General features: G+C 55.1%; 1 protein-coding gene across 8 annotated transcripts in view; it reads left to right on the top strand.

Annotated features, from left to right (window-relative positions):
• Positions 1–13,672, top strand: part of WNT3 (Wnt family member 3) — a 53,216-nt gene that overhangs the window by 24,599 nt on the left and 14,945 nt on the right. Inside the window, exon 1 of one of the 8 annotated variants that reach the window (XM_082443166.1) lies at positions 12,263–12,830. The exons of the other annotated variants lie outside the window; for them this stretch is intronic. The gene's annotated coding sequence lies outside the window, so the exon portion shown is untranslated. Of the gene's footprint in view, positions 1–12,262; positions 12,831–13,672 lie in introns of those variants that run through there. 8 annotated transcript variants of the gene reach the window in all.

Raw genomic sequence — 13,672 nt, 5'->3', positions numbered from 1 at the left:
AACTATTTCAAGGTAAGTTATCGTCATCATGACTCTTCACCTCTGTATTTTAGAATGTAAGGATGACCCCTATGACCACATACCATTATCACACTTAACCCAATTATTAATAATTCCTAATGATTCACATTTCCCCAATTATCCTCAAAATGCCTTCATGGCTAGGATTTTCATACCAGTTTCCAGTTATTTGATTGTTCTGTCTCATAAGTTTATTTTAATCTAGAACATCCCTCCCCTCCTTCCCCCAACACACACACACACACTTTTTAAAAGTGACTTGGACTTTGGAGAGTTCAGGCCTGTAGCCTTGTGAATTTGTCTGGTTGCTTCCCCATAGTGTCATTTGGTTTGTTCGTCTATCCCTCGTGTTTCCTGATAGCCGAAAGTTACTTCTAAAGGCTTGCGGAGATTCAGGTTAAACGTCTTTGGCCAGAGAACTTTCTAGGGTATGCTGGATACTTCGCATTGCATCATCTTATACTGTGCTATTGTCACACTCTGGAGGAGATTTTTAACGATCCAGTTTCCTGGACTCCTCCCCAGAGAGTCTGATTCAGCGGGGCTGGCTTTGGAGCCCAGCTGTCTGTATTTTTCAAAACCACTGCAAGTGATCTGAGTGCCGTAGTGCCATGGCCTGCACCCCCGAATAGCAGCCAGCTGGTAAAATCATGTTCTTGGTCCTCCAGAAGGCGTGGTGTAAGGGAGTGGGTGGGATGGTCGAGGCAGGTGAAGTCCTCAGGGCCCCAGCCCTCACCAGGGCAGGTGGTCCTTGCTGTCTGGGTGTGAGGCAGGGTGGGTGGGCACGCCGGCCCCAGTCAGGGAGGAGCGTGGGCTACCTGGGGCAGCGCCCAGGCTCAGCTGGGAGTTCATGCAACACCAGGGGTGCCCCAGGCACCACTTTGTGCACCCAGTGCCCAGGACAGGGCCTGGCCTACCATGAATATTTGTTGAGTTGAAGACACAGGGCTTTCAGAGGAGCCCTAGGGAGCCACTGTGAGAGTGAACTCCCATCCAAGCAGCTCTGATTTCCATGTTCCCTCCTGGGCTTCTTCCTAAGATTCAGATAAAGGATTTCCAGATGGTGGAAGCAGCAGTTGTGTGATAAGGCCCAGAGAACCAGTGCAGCCATCACCTGCCCTCAGCTTGTCCTGGTGGCAGCCTGTGGGATTTGGGGGAGGTGAGGAGGTCGGGGTAATCAGGTGGAGCTGCTCAGTGTGGCAGAAGGAGGAGGTGTGCTGGGCCTGTTGGTGAACCAAGCACTCTGGCTGCCCAGCCTACAAATATGAAAGAAATGGTTCCTCCTCTCAAAAAACTGTTTTAGTGGAAAAACAGAGCGTCAATGGACAATTCAATGGAAAGTGTCTAAGTTTCCCCCTGAGGTATATATAAGAAATGGGAAATACCCAGAGGGAACAGTTTAAACTGGACACATTGAGGGGCTTTTTTTTTTTTTTTAATTAATTTATTTATTTATGGCTGTGTTGGGTCTTCGTTTCTGTGCGAGGGCTTTCTCTAGTTGCAGCAAGCGGGAGCCACTCTTCATCGCGGTGCGCGGGCCTCTCATTATCGTGGCCTCTCTTGTTGCGGAGCACAGGCTCCAGATGCGCAGCCTCAGTAGTTGTGGCTCACAGGCCCAGTTGCTCCGCGGCATGTGGGATCTTCCCAGACCAGGGCTCGAACCCGTGTCCCCTGCATTGGCAGGCAGATTCTCAACCACTGCGCCACCAGGGAAGCCCAAGAGGGGCTTTTAAAATTGGATCTTGATGGATGAATAGGAGCCCAAAGTAAATAAGAGGGCTGGGCAGGCTATGTCTTATCTTTTGTCAGAACTGGGCTTGAAGGGTAAAGCAGTCTCGGAACCCAGCAAAATCCCAGCCTGGGAACCAGCAGGCTTGCCTTCTTAGGACAAGCAACCTAACCCGGTAAGGCCTTCATTTTTCCATCTGTAAAATGGAAAGCTAATCTCTGCCTTATATAACTTAGGAGCTGGAGGAGTTGGGCAGTGGAGAAGTATTATACAACTAAAATGAGCTAAAAATGCAAACATGGTTTAGGAAAAGTTTAAATTAGAATTCTCATTGGAGTGTGAGGCGAAGAAAAATGGCAGCAGTCCAGGCGTAAAGGATGTCCAAGCCAAACTCACCTTCAAGGCCCAGCTCAAAGGTCGCCCCTTCAAAGACGTATCTCCCGCTTTTTTCGGTCTCCCTCCCCTCAGCACTCCCCTTCCTCATGGTGTCCACCCCACGGAGTGAGACGGGATTTTTCACACTCTGCTGCTGACCATGCTCATCTGCGGGAATGTCTCTCTGGCATTAGGGCAGGGGCCTCTGAGGAGGGTGGAGGCTGTGTTTATGCACACGAGGCACGTGATGCACATGTACTGAACGGAGCCCCAGCCCTCGGACCGGAGCCTTCAAGAAGGATCTGTGGGGCTTCCCTGGTGGCGCAGTGGTTAAGAATCCGCCTGCCAATGCAGGGGACACGGGTTCGAGCCCTGGTCTGGGAGGATCCCACATGCTGCGGAGCAACTAAGCCCGTGCGCCACAACTACTGAGCCCACGAGCTGCATCTGCTGAAGCCCACGTGCTGTAGAGCCTGTGCTCAGCAACAAGAGAAGCCCGCGCACCGCAACAAAGAGTAGCCCCCTCTCGCCGCAACTAGAGAAAGCCCACGCGCAACAACGAGGACCCAACGCAGCCAAAAATAATAAATAAATAAAAATAAATAAATTTATCAAAAACAAAAAGAAAGAAGAAGGAACTGCGTGGTGGAAGGGAAGCGGAGTTGTGGCTGGGGGCGTCTCAGGCCTGGGCTGTGCTCCCTGCACTGTCTCCAGCCTGGAGGTACCCTGGACAGGTCTGGGCTTCAGCCGGAACTGGACCAGATAGCGGCCAAGGTCCCACCAACCTGGACATTGTGTGGCCTGGTACTGTGATAGAGTAACTAAGGCCCGTGGCCGCTCACAGAAGGCTTTAAAGCCCCTCTAGGGCATCTCATGTCCCTCCCCCACCCCGCCTCCTCCAGCTAGCAAGAGACGGCAGGGGGGCCTTCTCAGGCTGACACTTTCGTTCCCCAGGCTTTTATCAAGCATCTACCTTTGTACCCAGTGAGCACCCCAGAGACCTGGTCCCACCATGGTTTCTAGAATGCTCAGCGTCTCTCAGGTTGCTAAGACTGGACTTGTTTGGAGAGAAGCCATTTGGCAGAAGTATCCTGAACCCCACACCAGTCATTTAACGTCTTCAGGCCCCAGTTGCCTCCACTGTGAAACAGCATAACCAAGCTGTGTGGGTCTGGGGGCAGAGGCTGGGCCGCAGCTTCCAGCTCTGAAGGGTCAGGACTCGACTGAACAAGTGTGACGTGGTTTTGTTTTGTTTTTTTTGTTTTTTTAAATTATTTTATTTATTTATTTTTGGCTGTGTTGGGTCTTCGTTGCTGCGCGTGGGCTTTCTCTAGTTGCGGGGAGCGGGGGCTACTCTCTGTTGCGGTGCGCTGGCTTCTCATTGCGGTGGTTTCTCTTGCTGCGGAGCACGGGCTCTAGGCACGCAGGCTTCAGTAGTTGCGGTGCGTGGGCTCAGTAGTTGTGGCTCGCGGGCTCTAGAGCACAGGCTCAGTAGTTGTGGCACACGGGCTTAGTTGCTCCGCGGCATGTGGGATCTTCCCGGACCAGGGCTTGAACCCTGTGTCCCCTGCATTTGCAGGCGGATTCTTAACCACTGCGCCACAGGGAAGCCCGTGACGTGGTTTAAAGGGCTCGCCTGTGAGTTCCCGAAGTGCTCGGCGAAGCCGGTGCACCTGGGAGCGCATCCCTCTGTGGTCACCTGGAAACATTGTCCACCAGGGGTCTTGGTGCCCCTCAGGAGACCCTTTGGGGGTCTGAGGAGTGAGGCCCTGGGCCCCCTTTCACTTCTCTCTGGACACCCACCTGGGCTCAGGCCCAGTCTTCCCAGCCTAATACCTGCCTGAAGGAAGACGCCGAGAGCTCGTGTGTCCTCTCGGTGCCGAGGGAGGACACAGCCCTGAGGACCCAAGCTGGAGCCGCTGACCGGCCAGAGAGGCAGGAGCCCCTCCCCCTTCTCCAAGGCCTCTGTCCCCCTGCTTCCTCCCAGTTCTCACCCCCTTTTCCTCCTCCCCAGGTCTGACCATCCCGCTCTGTGCCACCCCCCTCCCCCTGCAATTTGGCTGAAGGGGACGATCCCTCTCTCTTACCTCCTCCCCTTCTCCACTCTGATCAACTCCACTTTCCTATGAAATTGAGAAGGAAAAAAAAACCCTAACGCTCACAACACAACAAAAAACAGGTTTCAACATTTTACAGGTTTCAACATTTTTCAGGCCGCCTTGTCACATCTTATCAGATCAGCCAGGAGCCTCAGGCCAGGCACTCTGGGAGCCGCTTTGGAGAACAGAAGCTGTAACATTCCAGCCGAGGCCCTGCCCCACCCTCTGCACCCCTCTCTTCCCTCCCCCCTCCCCACCTTCTTCTCCCCAAAGAAACGTCCCGCAGGGCCCGCCCCTCCCTCTTACTGGGAACTCCGCAACACCTTGGCTTTGAGTGTCCCCCACTCGCTTCTCTCCCTCCCAGGGCTGTGGCCCCTCTGAGCTCTCAGTTGGTCTGAGGTGCCCACTCGGTCCTGAAAGGTGGCTTTTAGAAGTTGGGCAGCAGAGGGGAGTTGTCATAGCCACTCACAGAGTGCACACGTGGCCACTTGGCCGGTAGGGCCCTGAGTTGTGCTGGAGAGTTTAGGGCACTGTGGCCAGTCCTCAGGGGCTGCTGCCAATGGGAGGGAACGGCTTTTTCCTTTGGTTCCATTTGTGGGGGGATGTGTGGGTTTTGTCACCCATGGCGATGCGGACTGCTGGCCTGGAATACCCCCTTTCCCTCACATTCACGCCAGTACAGAGCGACAGATCTAGGAAGTGCTGACCGAAGTCCAAAGGGCCAGATTTCAGCCAAGACACCCTGAGGGAGCGACCCAGATCCTGGGTCCCAGGGCGAGGGGGACGAGCTCCCCACTGTGAGCACAGAGAGGTCCCTCCATCCCCACCCCGCAGGAGGACACGGCTATGAACTGAAGGCTTAGGATGCATCCCAAGCGCTCACCCAGGGAGGAGGTGGGGGGGGACAAAACTGGAAGAGTGAAAGAGCAGAGGAAAGGAAGGAAGGAAGGGCGTGGTGACTCGCTCTGTCCAAGTCTATTGGCTGCATGTCTCCTGATCGGGAATACCGGCAAGAAAACAGACCCGGGTGCTTGGTGCCCATGTTGGCTGAGCCCAGCCCGACCAGCCTGCCTCCTGCGGGGTTTTGGAAAAGCCCTCCCCACCTCTTGGCCTGAAATTCTAGCCCCCCTGGTGTGAGGGCCCTGTCTCCACCCTCGTGCCCTCCCTCCTTCCCTCCCTTGGCACATGGCATCCACCGCCACCACCATGAGGCTCCCTGATTGTCTCACCCTTTTTCCAGGTGCCCCCTAGGGGAGACAAGGCCTCGAGTATTATTCAACTATTAGCTCCAGGACAGATTTCCAGATCTGAACTTCTAGCCTTGGTCTTTCTCTTGGGATCCAGCTCTGCACCTCCAGTGCTGTCTGGACCTGGGTACCTGCAGGTCTCACCAGCCCCACAAACTTCCTCTTTTTTCCCAAGACTGCTTTGCCTCTTACGTTCCCTTTCTTGATTGACAGCATCTCCATCTTTCTGGTCATCCTGGCTCAAAATCTTGGTCATCCTTTCCTCCTTCCTGTTGGTTCCATGTGACCCATCCTTACTCACTGCTTCTGTTCTTTGTTTTTTAAAAATTTATTTAATTAATTTTTTTGGCTGTGTCGGGTCTTAGTTGGGGTGCACGGGCTCCAGGGCACATGGGCTCTGTAGTTTGTGGCCTGCGGGCTCTCTAGTTGAGGCACGCGCGAGCTCAGTAGGTGTGGTATGCGGTCTTAGTTGCCCCGCAGCATGTGGGATCTTAGGTCGGGATCGAACCCACGTCCCTTGCATTGGAAGGCAGATTCTTAACCGCTGGACCGCCAGGGAAGTCCCTTCCTCTCTGCTTCTAAGGCCACTGTCCTGAGACCCAGAGCCCTGCTAAACTAAATGGGAGGTACTTGGGCCCCAGCCCAAAGAGGCTCACCCCAGACCCCTGAAACCTGTCCCCCTGGGGGACTGTAATACGCAGACAGGCCTGAGACTCTCCTTAGCATAAAGTGTCACCCCAGCCACCTCACCCCCACTCCTTTCCCAGCCTTGGGTCTCTTAGTGCCCATCTCCTGGCCCCATTCTGCAGTTAGACGTTGTCTAATAGATTAATATTCCAAAGCCCAGCTCAGGAACCTTCAATGGCTGCACATGTCGCCAGAGTAAAGCTTGGCACTCAGGGCCCCCTTCCCCTCCTCTGCTCCTTTGTAAGGTCCCTGGACTCCAGCTGGGGTGGACCCGCCACTGTTCTCTCCCACCTCTTGCCTGGGGCTCTTCCCTGGCACCCCGGTTCCCCCTGAGGGAGCCCCAGCCATGCTTCGCCAGCTCAGCGCCTGCCCTTCCAGCGTGCCTTCATGGCCATCGCTGCCTGGGACTCACTCGCCCCTCTTCCAGGATGCCCCTGCTCTTACCATGTGCTTTCTGGAGTGAGGGTTACTTGGGTGCTAAGCTACAGGTGCCTGGGGACCCTTTGTCACTCATGGCACACATGGCACCCAGACCTAGTAGGTGCTGGAGAAACGCTTGTTGGTCTGTGATTGACGGACGCCTCCTGGTCTGGGTGCCCCACGGGTGTGGCTCGGTTCATCTCCGTGTTTCCAGTGCTTGGCACTCTACCCGATTCAGTCATCACGTAAATGTGTGTTGAGTGAATAGGTGGGGAATGAATTTGTTTACCAAGGGAAGACTTTAACCTACTCTCCTAAGGGCAGGCATCTCTATGCACTCCATATGTTTATTGCTCTCGGGGTCCCAGGCTGGATGGCTGGGGCTCAGTCAAGATGGGAAACCCAGCAGGAGGCTTGGGCCTCCCAGGCTCACAGGCTCTTGCAGTTGCTTCTTCATTGACACCTCTCTGGACCTTGGGTCGCAGCTCAGTGTGTGGATCCTTTCTACCCTCACCCTTCCCTTCCTGTGTGTAAACAAGGGTGGCCCTGTAGCTCTTCTTGGGACACATGAGAACCAGAGGACCCATCCATGCCTACTGAGTGAATGAACCAGCTGCTGACGGGAAAGGTCCAGGGAGATGTTGATGAAAGGCATCTGCTGGGGTATCTAGGCCTGCTCTGAGGACTACGGGACCACGTGAGCCCTTTGGACTCAGAAGCAACTCCCTCCCCTTGGCTCGCACTGAGATGGGTTCAGGGTTGGGTTGGGAGGGTGTAGAGCTGTGCTTAGCACCCATGGGGCCCACGTGTGCTCCAGGGAGGACAAGCGGATGGGTGGAAAAAAGTGGTAGCTTGTGACTCTTGACCTCCTCCTCTTGCTTTGTCACAAGCTCCCTGCCAAAGCACCAGGGTGAGTGGCCCTTGCCACTTGTGTTTAAGCTCTTTGGAAGTTCCAGGAGTTGGGGGCATCAGGGCCCACTAGGCCCTGCCCCTGCCCTCCCGCACCCCACTGGGTACATGTGCCCCTGAACTTGTCAGGCTCCCCTCATGATGTCCACCAGCCCTGAGTGGCCTCTTGAGCTAAGTAGAAAGGTAGTAGCCTTGAGTTCCAAGGCCAATGCTGGATCTTTACTTTATGCCCATTTTCAAGATTTTCTTTCCCCTTCTGGAAGTTTCCATCTTGCCCCAGGCCAGGGTTGGGCCCCTTTGGACCCAGGAACAGGAAGGCCACCTGTCCAGTACTGTCCAGGAGGCAGCTGGTAGAGCACCAAGCGCTGGGCTATTGTTTCCAGAAACACGATGGTCACTCTGGAGGAAAGAGACAAAGGACCACAAAGGAGGTGGTTCTGATTCCTCCCTTTTTCCATCTCCTTCCCTTCCTCCTGAGCTCATCGCAGTCAGCTTAAGAGGCACCGGTTCTTTGGGTCAGCATCTTAAGGTGGCCTGTCTGGGGCTAGCAGAAATGGTTAGTCCTCGCCATTGGAAAAGGTGAGGCCAAGGGGACCATGACTCCAAGAAAGGCATGACTCGGGGAGGCTTGGCCACGGAGCTCACCCTGAGACTGGAGAGCAGAGGCGGGGACCCTGGAGCCTTCCCCTGGGCTGCACCCTTGGATCCACCTTCCACAGCCCCACCCATATGTGACTGTGTGACCTGGGAAAATAACAAACTCTCTCTGGGTCTCAGTCTTCCCATCCAGAGGAGGAAGGGATTAGCTAAGACCAGTGGTTCTCAGGCTGCATCCTGCAGAGGGGCCATAGGTGAGAGCAGGGGCAAAGTCAAGGGATAGGTCTCTGGGCCCCTGCCCTTTTTATTTATTTTTTCCTTCAATTTAACCATTTTCAAGTGTACAAATCAGTGGCATCAAGTAGGTTTGCAGTGTTGTCCAACCATCACCACTATCTGTTTCCAGAACTTTTCATCATCCCAAACAGAAACTCATACTCATTAAGCTGTAACTTCCCCTCCCAGCCCCCAGCTACCTCTCATCTACTCTTGGTCACTATGAATTTGCCTATTCTTGGTACCTCATGTAAGTGGAATCATAGTATATCTGTGCTTCTGTGTCTGGCTTATTTCACTTGGTATAATGTTGTCAGGGTTCATCCATGTTGTAGCATGTATCAGAGCGTCATTCTTTTTCGTGGCTGAATAATATTCCACGGCATGGATTTACCACGTTTTGTTATCCATTTATCTGCGGATGGACACTCAGGTTGTTTCCACCTTTTGGCTGTTGTGAATAGTGCTGCCACGAACACTGGTGTACAAGTATCGCTTGAATCCCTGCTTTCAGTTCTCCAGGATCTATACCTAGGAGTGGAATTGCTGGGTCATATGATGATTCTATCTTTAGCTTTTTGAGGAAGAGTCCCTCTTTTTATCTGTTTTATGTACCGGGGAGGGTGGGGGGAGGATGTATATTAGGAAAAAATGGCTAACAAATAAGAAACACCTTAAACTAGACGACTCCTGAGGCCCCTCCAATCTCTCAAGTACTATAATGTTGGAAGAGTCTAAGGTCAAAAATGTAGGAAAGTTTGAGTGCAGGGGAGGGCACCTGGTGGGGTGTAGGGCTCCGTCCCGCGTGGCGTGTTAAGGGGAGCAGGGCGGGGACGGCACGGTGCGCCCGCTCCCTGCAGCACGTCGTCCCCGCCGGCAGGTCACTGCTGGGTGGACGGCGGAGTCTGTGGGTCCGCGGCGCCACTGTCACTGAACAGGCCGTGCTGCATGGGACCCTTGTAGGCCTCTCCCTGTATGCTGTGTGCCTCGGCTGGTTCAGCACTGAGGTGGCCCTGTGCTCGCCTTGCAGGCCCACCTCCAGCTTCTGGAGGCCCAAGGCGCCACGGCTGGCGGTGAAGGGCTTGCTGGGGCTGGGAGGCTGATGAGACCGTGTGTGGCATTTAAGCCTGGCCTGTTTGGAGAGGGGGTTTCAGCCTCAGAGGTCAACATCGAGGCCTCTGGGGCAGCCTGTCGCTGGCTGGCACCTGCCGCCCGTCCCCCTGGCTGCCTGTGTCTGTCCTCAGCCCAGCTGGGCGGTGGGTGGTTGGGTGGAGAATGAGCTGTGGTGGCAGGGCCCTTGGGCCGGGCAGGGCCGGGAGCTGGGTATAAATAGGCCTGGCGGCGCCCTCCACCCTCCCCCTCACCAGCTGCCGGTGCAAGGCAGGTCCCCACCTCCCTTGGGAGCCCAGCCACTGTCTCAGGTCCTAAACGTAGGAACTTCCTCAGCGGAACTGAGGAATCTTGTCCTGTGTGTAGGTGGAACCTCCGGATGCCTGGAGGCCTGGGGAGTTTGGCTGAGGGGCTGCAAGACTGGGGGTGGATCAGACTGGCCTTTTGGGAAGGAGTCGTTCTTTCATTCCTCCCCTGGAGAATCAGCGAGTACCTGGCATGGGCCTGGCCCTTTGGTCGGCCAGGTGTGCTTGTGTGTGTGTGTGTGTGTGTGTGTGTGTGTGTGTGTCTGGCATGGTGAGAGGTGTTGGGGGGGATGGGAGGAGACGCAACACAACCTCTATCCTCAGGGAACCCACACTAGCACAGCCAGATGGAACTGGAAACAAGTCATTTCAGCCCTTTGAGATAAGGTCTGAGTGAAGTAGAGGAAAGACACAGAGGGAGGAGAGGTTACTTCTGTCTGGGGGCCCACGAAATTCTTCAGAATGGAGGCGACCCAGGAGCTGGAGGTTGAAGGATGGGTAAGATGTTTGCCGGGGGCTTGGGCCGCGGAGAGGCGCTCCGGACGGCGGGCCGCTAGTCATCCAGCAGGCCACTCACACTTTGGAACGAAGAACTGAGGAGGATGAGCTCACTGTGTGACCTCCTCCAGGGGAACACGCACCTCACTGATGGGGACAAGGAGCTGTGAGTCAAGTTAACGCGTCTGTGGTGGTGGAATCTCAGACATGAGCATGTGTGGGTAGGAGGCTCAGGGGTCGGGTGGCAGGGCGTGTTTGGGGGAGGGCAGCTATCCTGCAGAAATCAATCCCACGGCCACAGCCCCATTAGCCCCAGCACCAGCCCTCAGAGCTACACTCCCATCCCTAGAGGCCCTTGCTCATCACCGGCAGGATGTCCAGATCTGAGCTGAAATCCTTGAATGGAGCATCCTGGAAAGGTCCCTATGCCCTTGCCCTTTGGGTTACGTTTAACACTCGGCCAGATCACAGATGTCTTTTCAGCCACTCTGGTTAGGACTGAGCTTCCGGGAAAGGGGCCAGCTTTGCATCCTTCCCAGTGATGGATGGGAAGGGGCTCTGAAAATTCCGATGTGTTCTGTCAAGTCAGGGATGGGAGGGCTGAGAAATGAGGTTGATGACACAGCAGGGGACAAAGTGCTGTGGACAGCCCCTAAACACATGGTAACCACCATGACCGCTGCGACTTGAGGGCTTCCTATGTGCCAGGAGCTTTCTATCCTTTATCCCTCCTATTATGTCTATTTAATAGATGAAGAAACTGAGGCACGAGGGGTTAAGTAAACTGCTTGAGATCAGCAGCTCGGAAACAGCAGAGCTGGATTTGAATGCAGGCAGCCTGGCTCCAGGTGCACGATGGACCTGGACAGCAGAAGGAGACAGGGTTTGGTGGGAGGAGGGAAAAGAACTCATCATCTCTGAGGCTGGGAGTTATTCTTGGAGGATATCATCCCTGGAGTCAGACAAACCTATGGTTGCCCAGCTTCTCTGCCTCAGTTTCCTCATCTGTAAAACCGAGATGACAGTACCCACGTCACAGAGCTCTTGTTGAGGATTAGGTGACATGATATCTGTGAAGTGCCTGGCATATAAGTGCTAAATAAACGGTTGTCGTGATGATCGCTAGTGTTGAATGCGACTGCAGAGGAAAGGAAATCTGCTTGGTCAGAGGAGAGATTGCAGCTGTCCAGGAGGAAGGATTCACAGTCAAGGGCTTGGTGCCCTGGAGGGGAGCACAGGGGACCGTGGCATCTCCCTACTGGGAGATGTTTGGGGGACAGCTCTGGCCTTTGCAGCCAACCAAGCCCTGCCAGCCAGTGCGTAGGGCTTGGGCATTCTGCTGGGCTGGGTAGGCCCACCTGGGACCCACTGGGGTGGGGATACTGGTGAAATGAGGGAGCAGGGAGCCGCTCGGAGGGCTGGGATGAGGAGCAGCCTCACTGAGTGGAAATGAAGAGCCAGCCGGGGCTTCCCCACACCCCAGCCCCCCTTCCCTGCAGTGGCACCAGCCTCACCTGGCTCCGTGGATCTGGCTGTGTGGCCTTGGGCGAGCCGCTTCTCTCTGTGGGCCTCTGCTTTCTCATCTGTATAATGGGCTTTGTGCTCTCTAAAGGCATCTCTTCTAGGTTCTTATTCTGATCCAGCTTAGCTTGAGGGTGCCCAGGCCTGCAGAAGTGCCAACGGGTGTAGGGCAAAGGCCGGGAGAGGGCAAGGAAGGAGGAGAGGGACAGAGGATGGGGGAAAGGAAGGGGCCCTGGGGCCCTGGTGTGGTTGGTGAGCAGACCAGTAAATGGGGGACGACATGGGACAGAGCCCCCTGGTGCCAGAGGTGATCGTGACACAGGCCTGACCAGGTTAGAGTTTGCAGTGGGTCCAGGAGGCCAGGTTGAAGGAGCGCGTGGGCTCCGCAAGGCCAGTCCATCCCTCTAGGGACAGGCATGGATGGAGGTGCCTGTGGTGGGGGAGACCGGGGAGGGCTCTGGCCGAAGGGGAGGGACACGGAGGCTGGGCAGTGGGTGCCAGGTCTCCCCATGATGCTCTGGGACAGTCAGGGACCAGGCCGGGTATGAGGAGGTGGCAAAGAATCGCCATATTCCTTTAGAGGGGCCCTCATGGCCCACACTCAGAACCAAACCCAGGTGAGGCCATGGGGGTAGCAGCGTCCTCCATCTGGCCTCAGCTCCCCTCTCCAGCTGTCTGCATATAGGGCTTTGGGGCCTAAACGTCAGAGGAGGGAGTGGGAGAGGCCTGGCCTTCTTCCCTTCCTCCCATGATGGCCCAATGCTGAGTCATCCGCACTGAACCCTGGCTCGGTTTCTCTATCCGGTGGTTGCAGAGCCGCTGGGGCAGCTGCAGGGCAGGGCTGGATGTGCTGGTTAAGAGCACGTGGACAGGCAGCCTGAGCTGGGGCGGGAGGCTCAACTCTGCCACTGCACAGTCCTGCAGACTTGGGCAGTTTACTTAGCTCCCTGGCCTCAGTTTCCTTGTCTGTGAAATGGGATGTTGACGATGATAATGAAGTTCCTACCTCACAGACTTGCTGTGAGGTTTCCATAAGGTAAGAAACATGAGCACTCAGAACTGGTCCAGTACATAATAAATGATAGGTGTTTGATTATCATTATTATCACAATAACCAGTTTATAACTGTAAACAGGGCAGGGGCAGGAGAGGGCAACCTGCAAAGCCCAGTCAGATGCTGTTGTGTCTTGGTGCCCATCAGGGGGCTCTGGGCTGACCTGCTCTATCACTCAGGTTCAGTCTTAAGGCCCAGGGTGCCCACGGGCCAGGCCTGCAATCACTCCCACCCCTCAGGACCCAGGCAGGCACTGCCCAGAAGGCAGGGTGGTACGTGGTTAGCCCCACCTAGATTGCCGGACTACTGACTGAAAAATGAGGGTCATTAGAGTGACGTGATTTGATCAAGGTCACTTGCATTGGATTGGGGGAGTACGATCTGAGGTCTTCTCCCTCCTGACCCTGAGCTAGACTTCCATGAAACAAAGCCAAGCTCCAATCTCTGGTCAGAAAAGAGATGGCGCTCCAGAAACTTCTAGGGAGCTGCAAAGATGGTCACAGAGGCCCTGGTGGACAAAGGACAGAGGACCTGGGGAGAGACACTGGGAGGCTCTGGGCTGGGCGGGCATCGTCCTAGGGAAGAGGCTGAGGAGCATTGCCACAGGTGGTACGTGTGTGTATGTGTATGTATGAGTGCAAGCTTGCACACATGTGCAAGCTCCCTGCTAGGACTGAGGCTTCTCTACTTTCTGCTTTCTCTGAGATGTGACGGGGGTCAAGCCAGCTCCTGCCATCTTCCTCTCCGTAGATTTTGTTTCCTTCCGACGGATCATTGGAAGTCTCCATGTGGCCCTAGAAACTGAAACTCCCAACCTGACCTCT

Source organism: Balaenoptera physalus (assembly GCF_965194825.1).
Source record: "Balaenoptera physalus genome assembly, chromosome: 20".
Taxonomy (NCBI): Eukaryota; Metazoa; Chordata; class Mammalia; order Artiodactyla; family Balaenopteridae; genus Balaenoptera; species Balaenoptera physalus.
The sequence above is the reverse complement of the archived record's forward strand: the minus strand, read 5'-3'. Positions and strand labels throughout refer to the sequence as shown.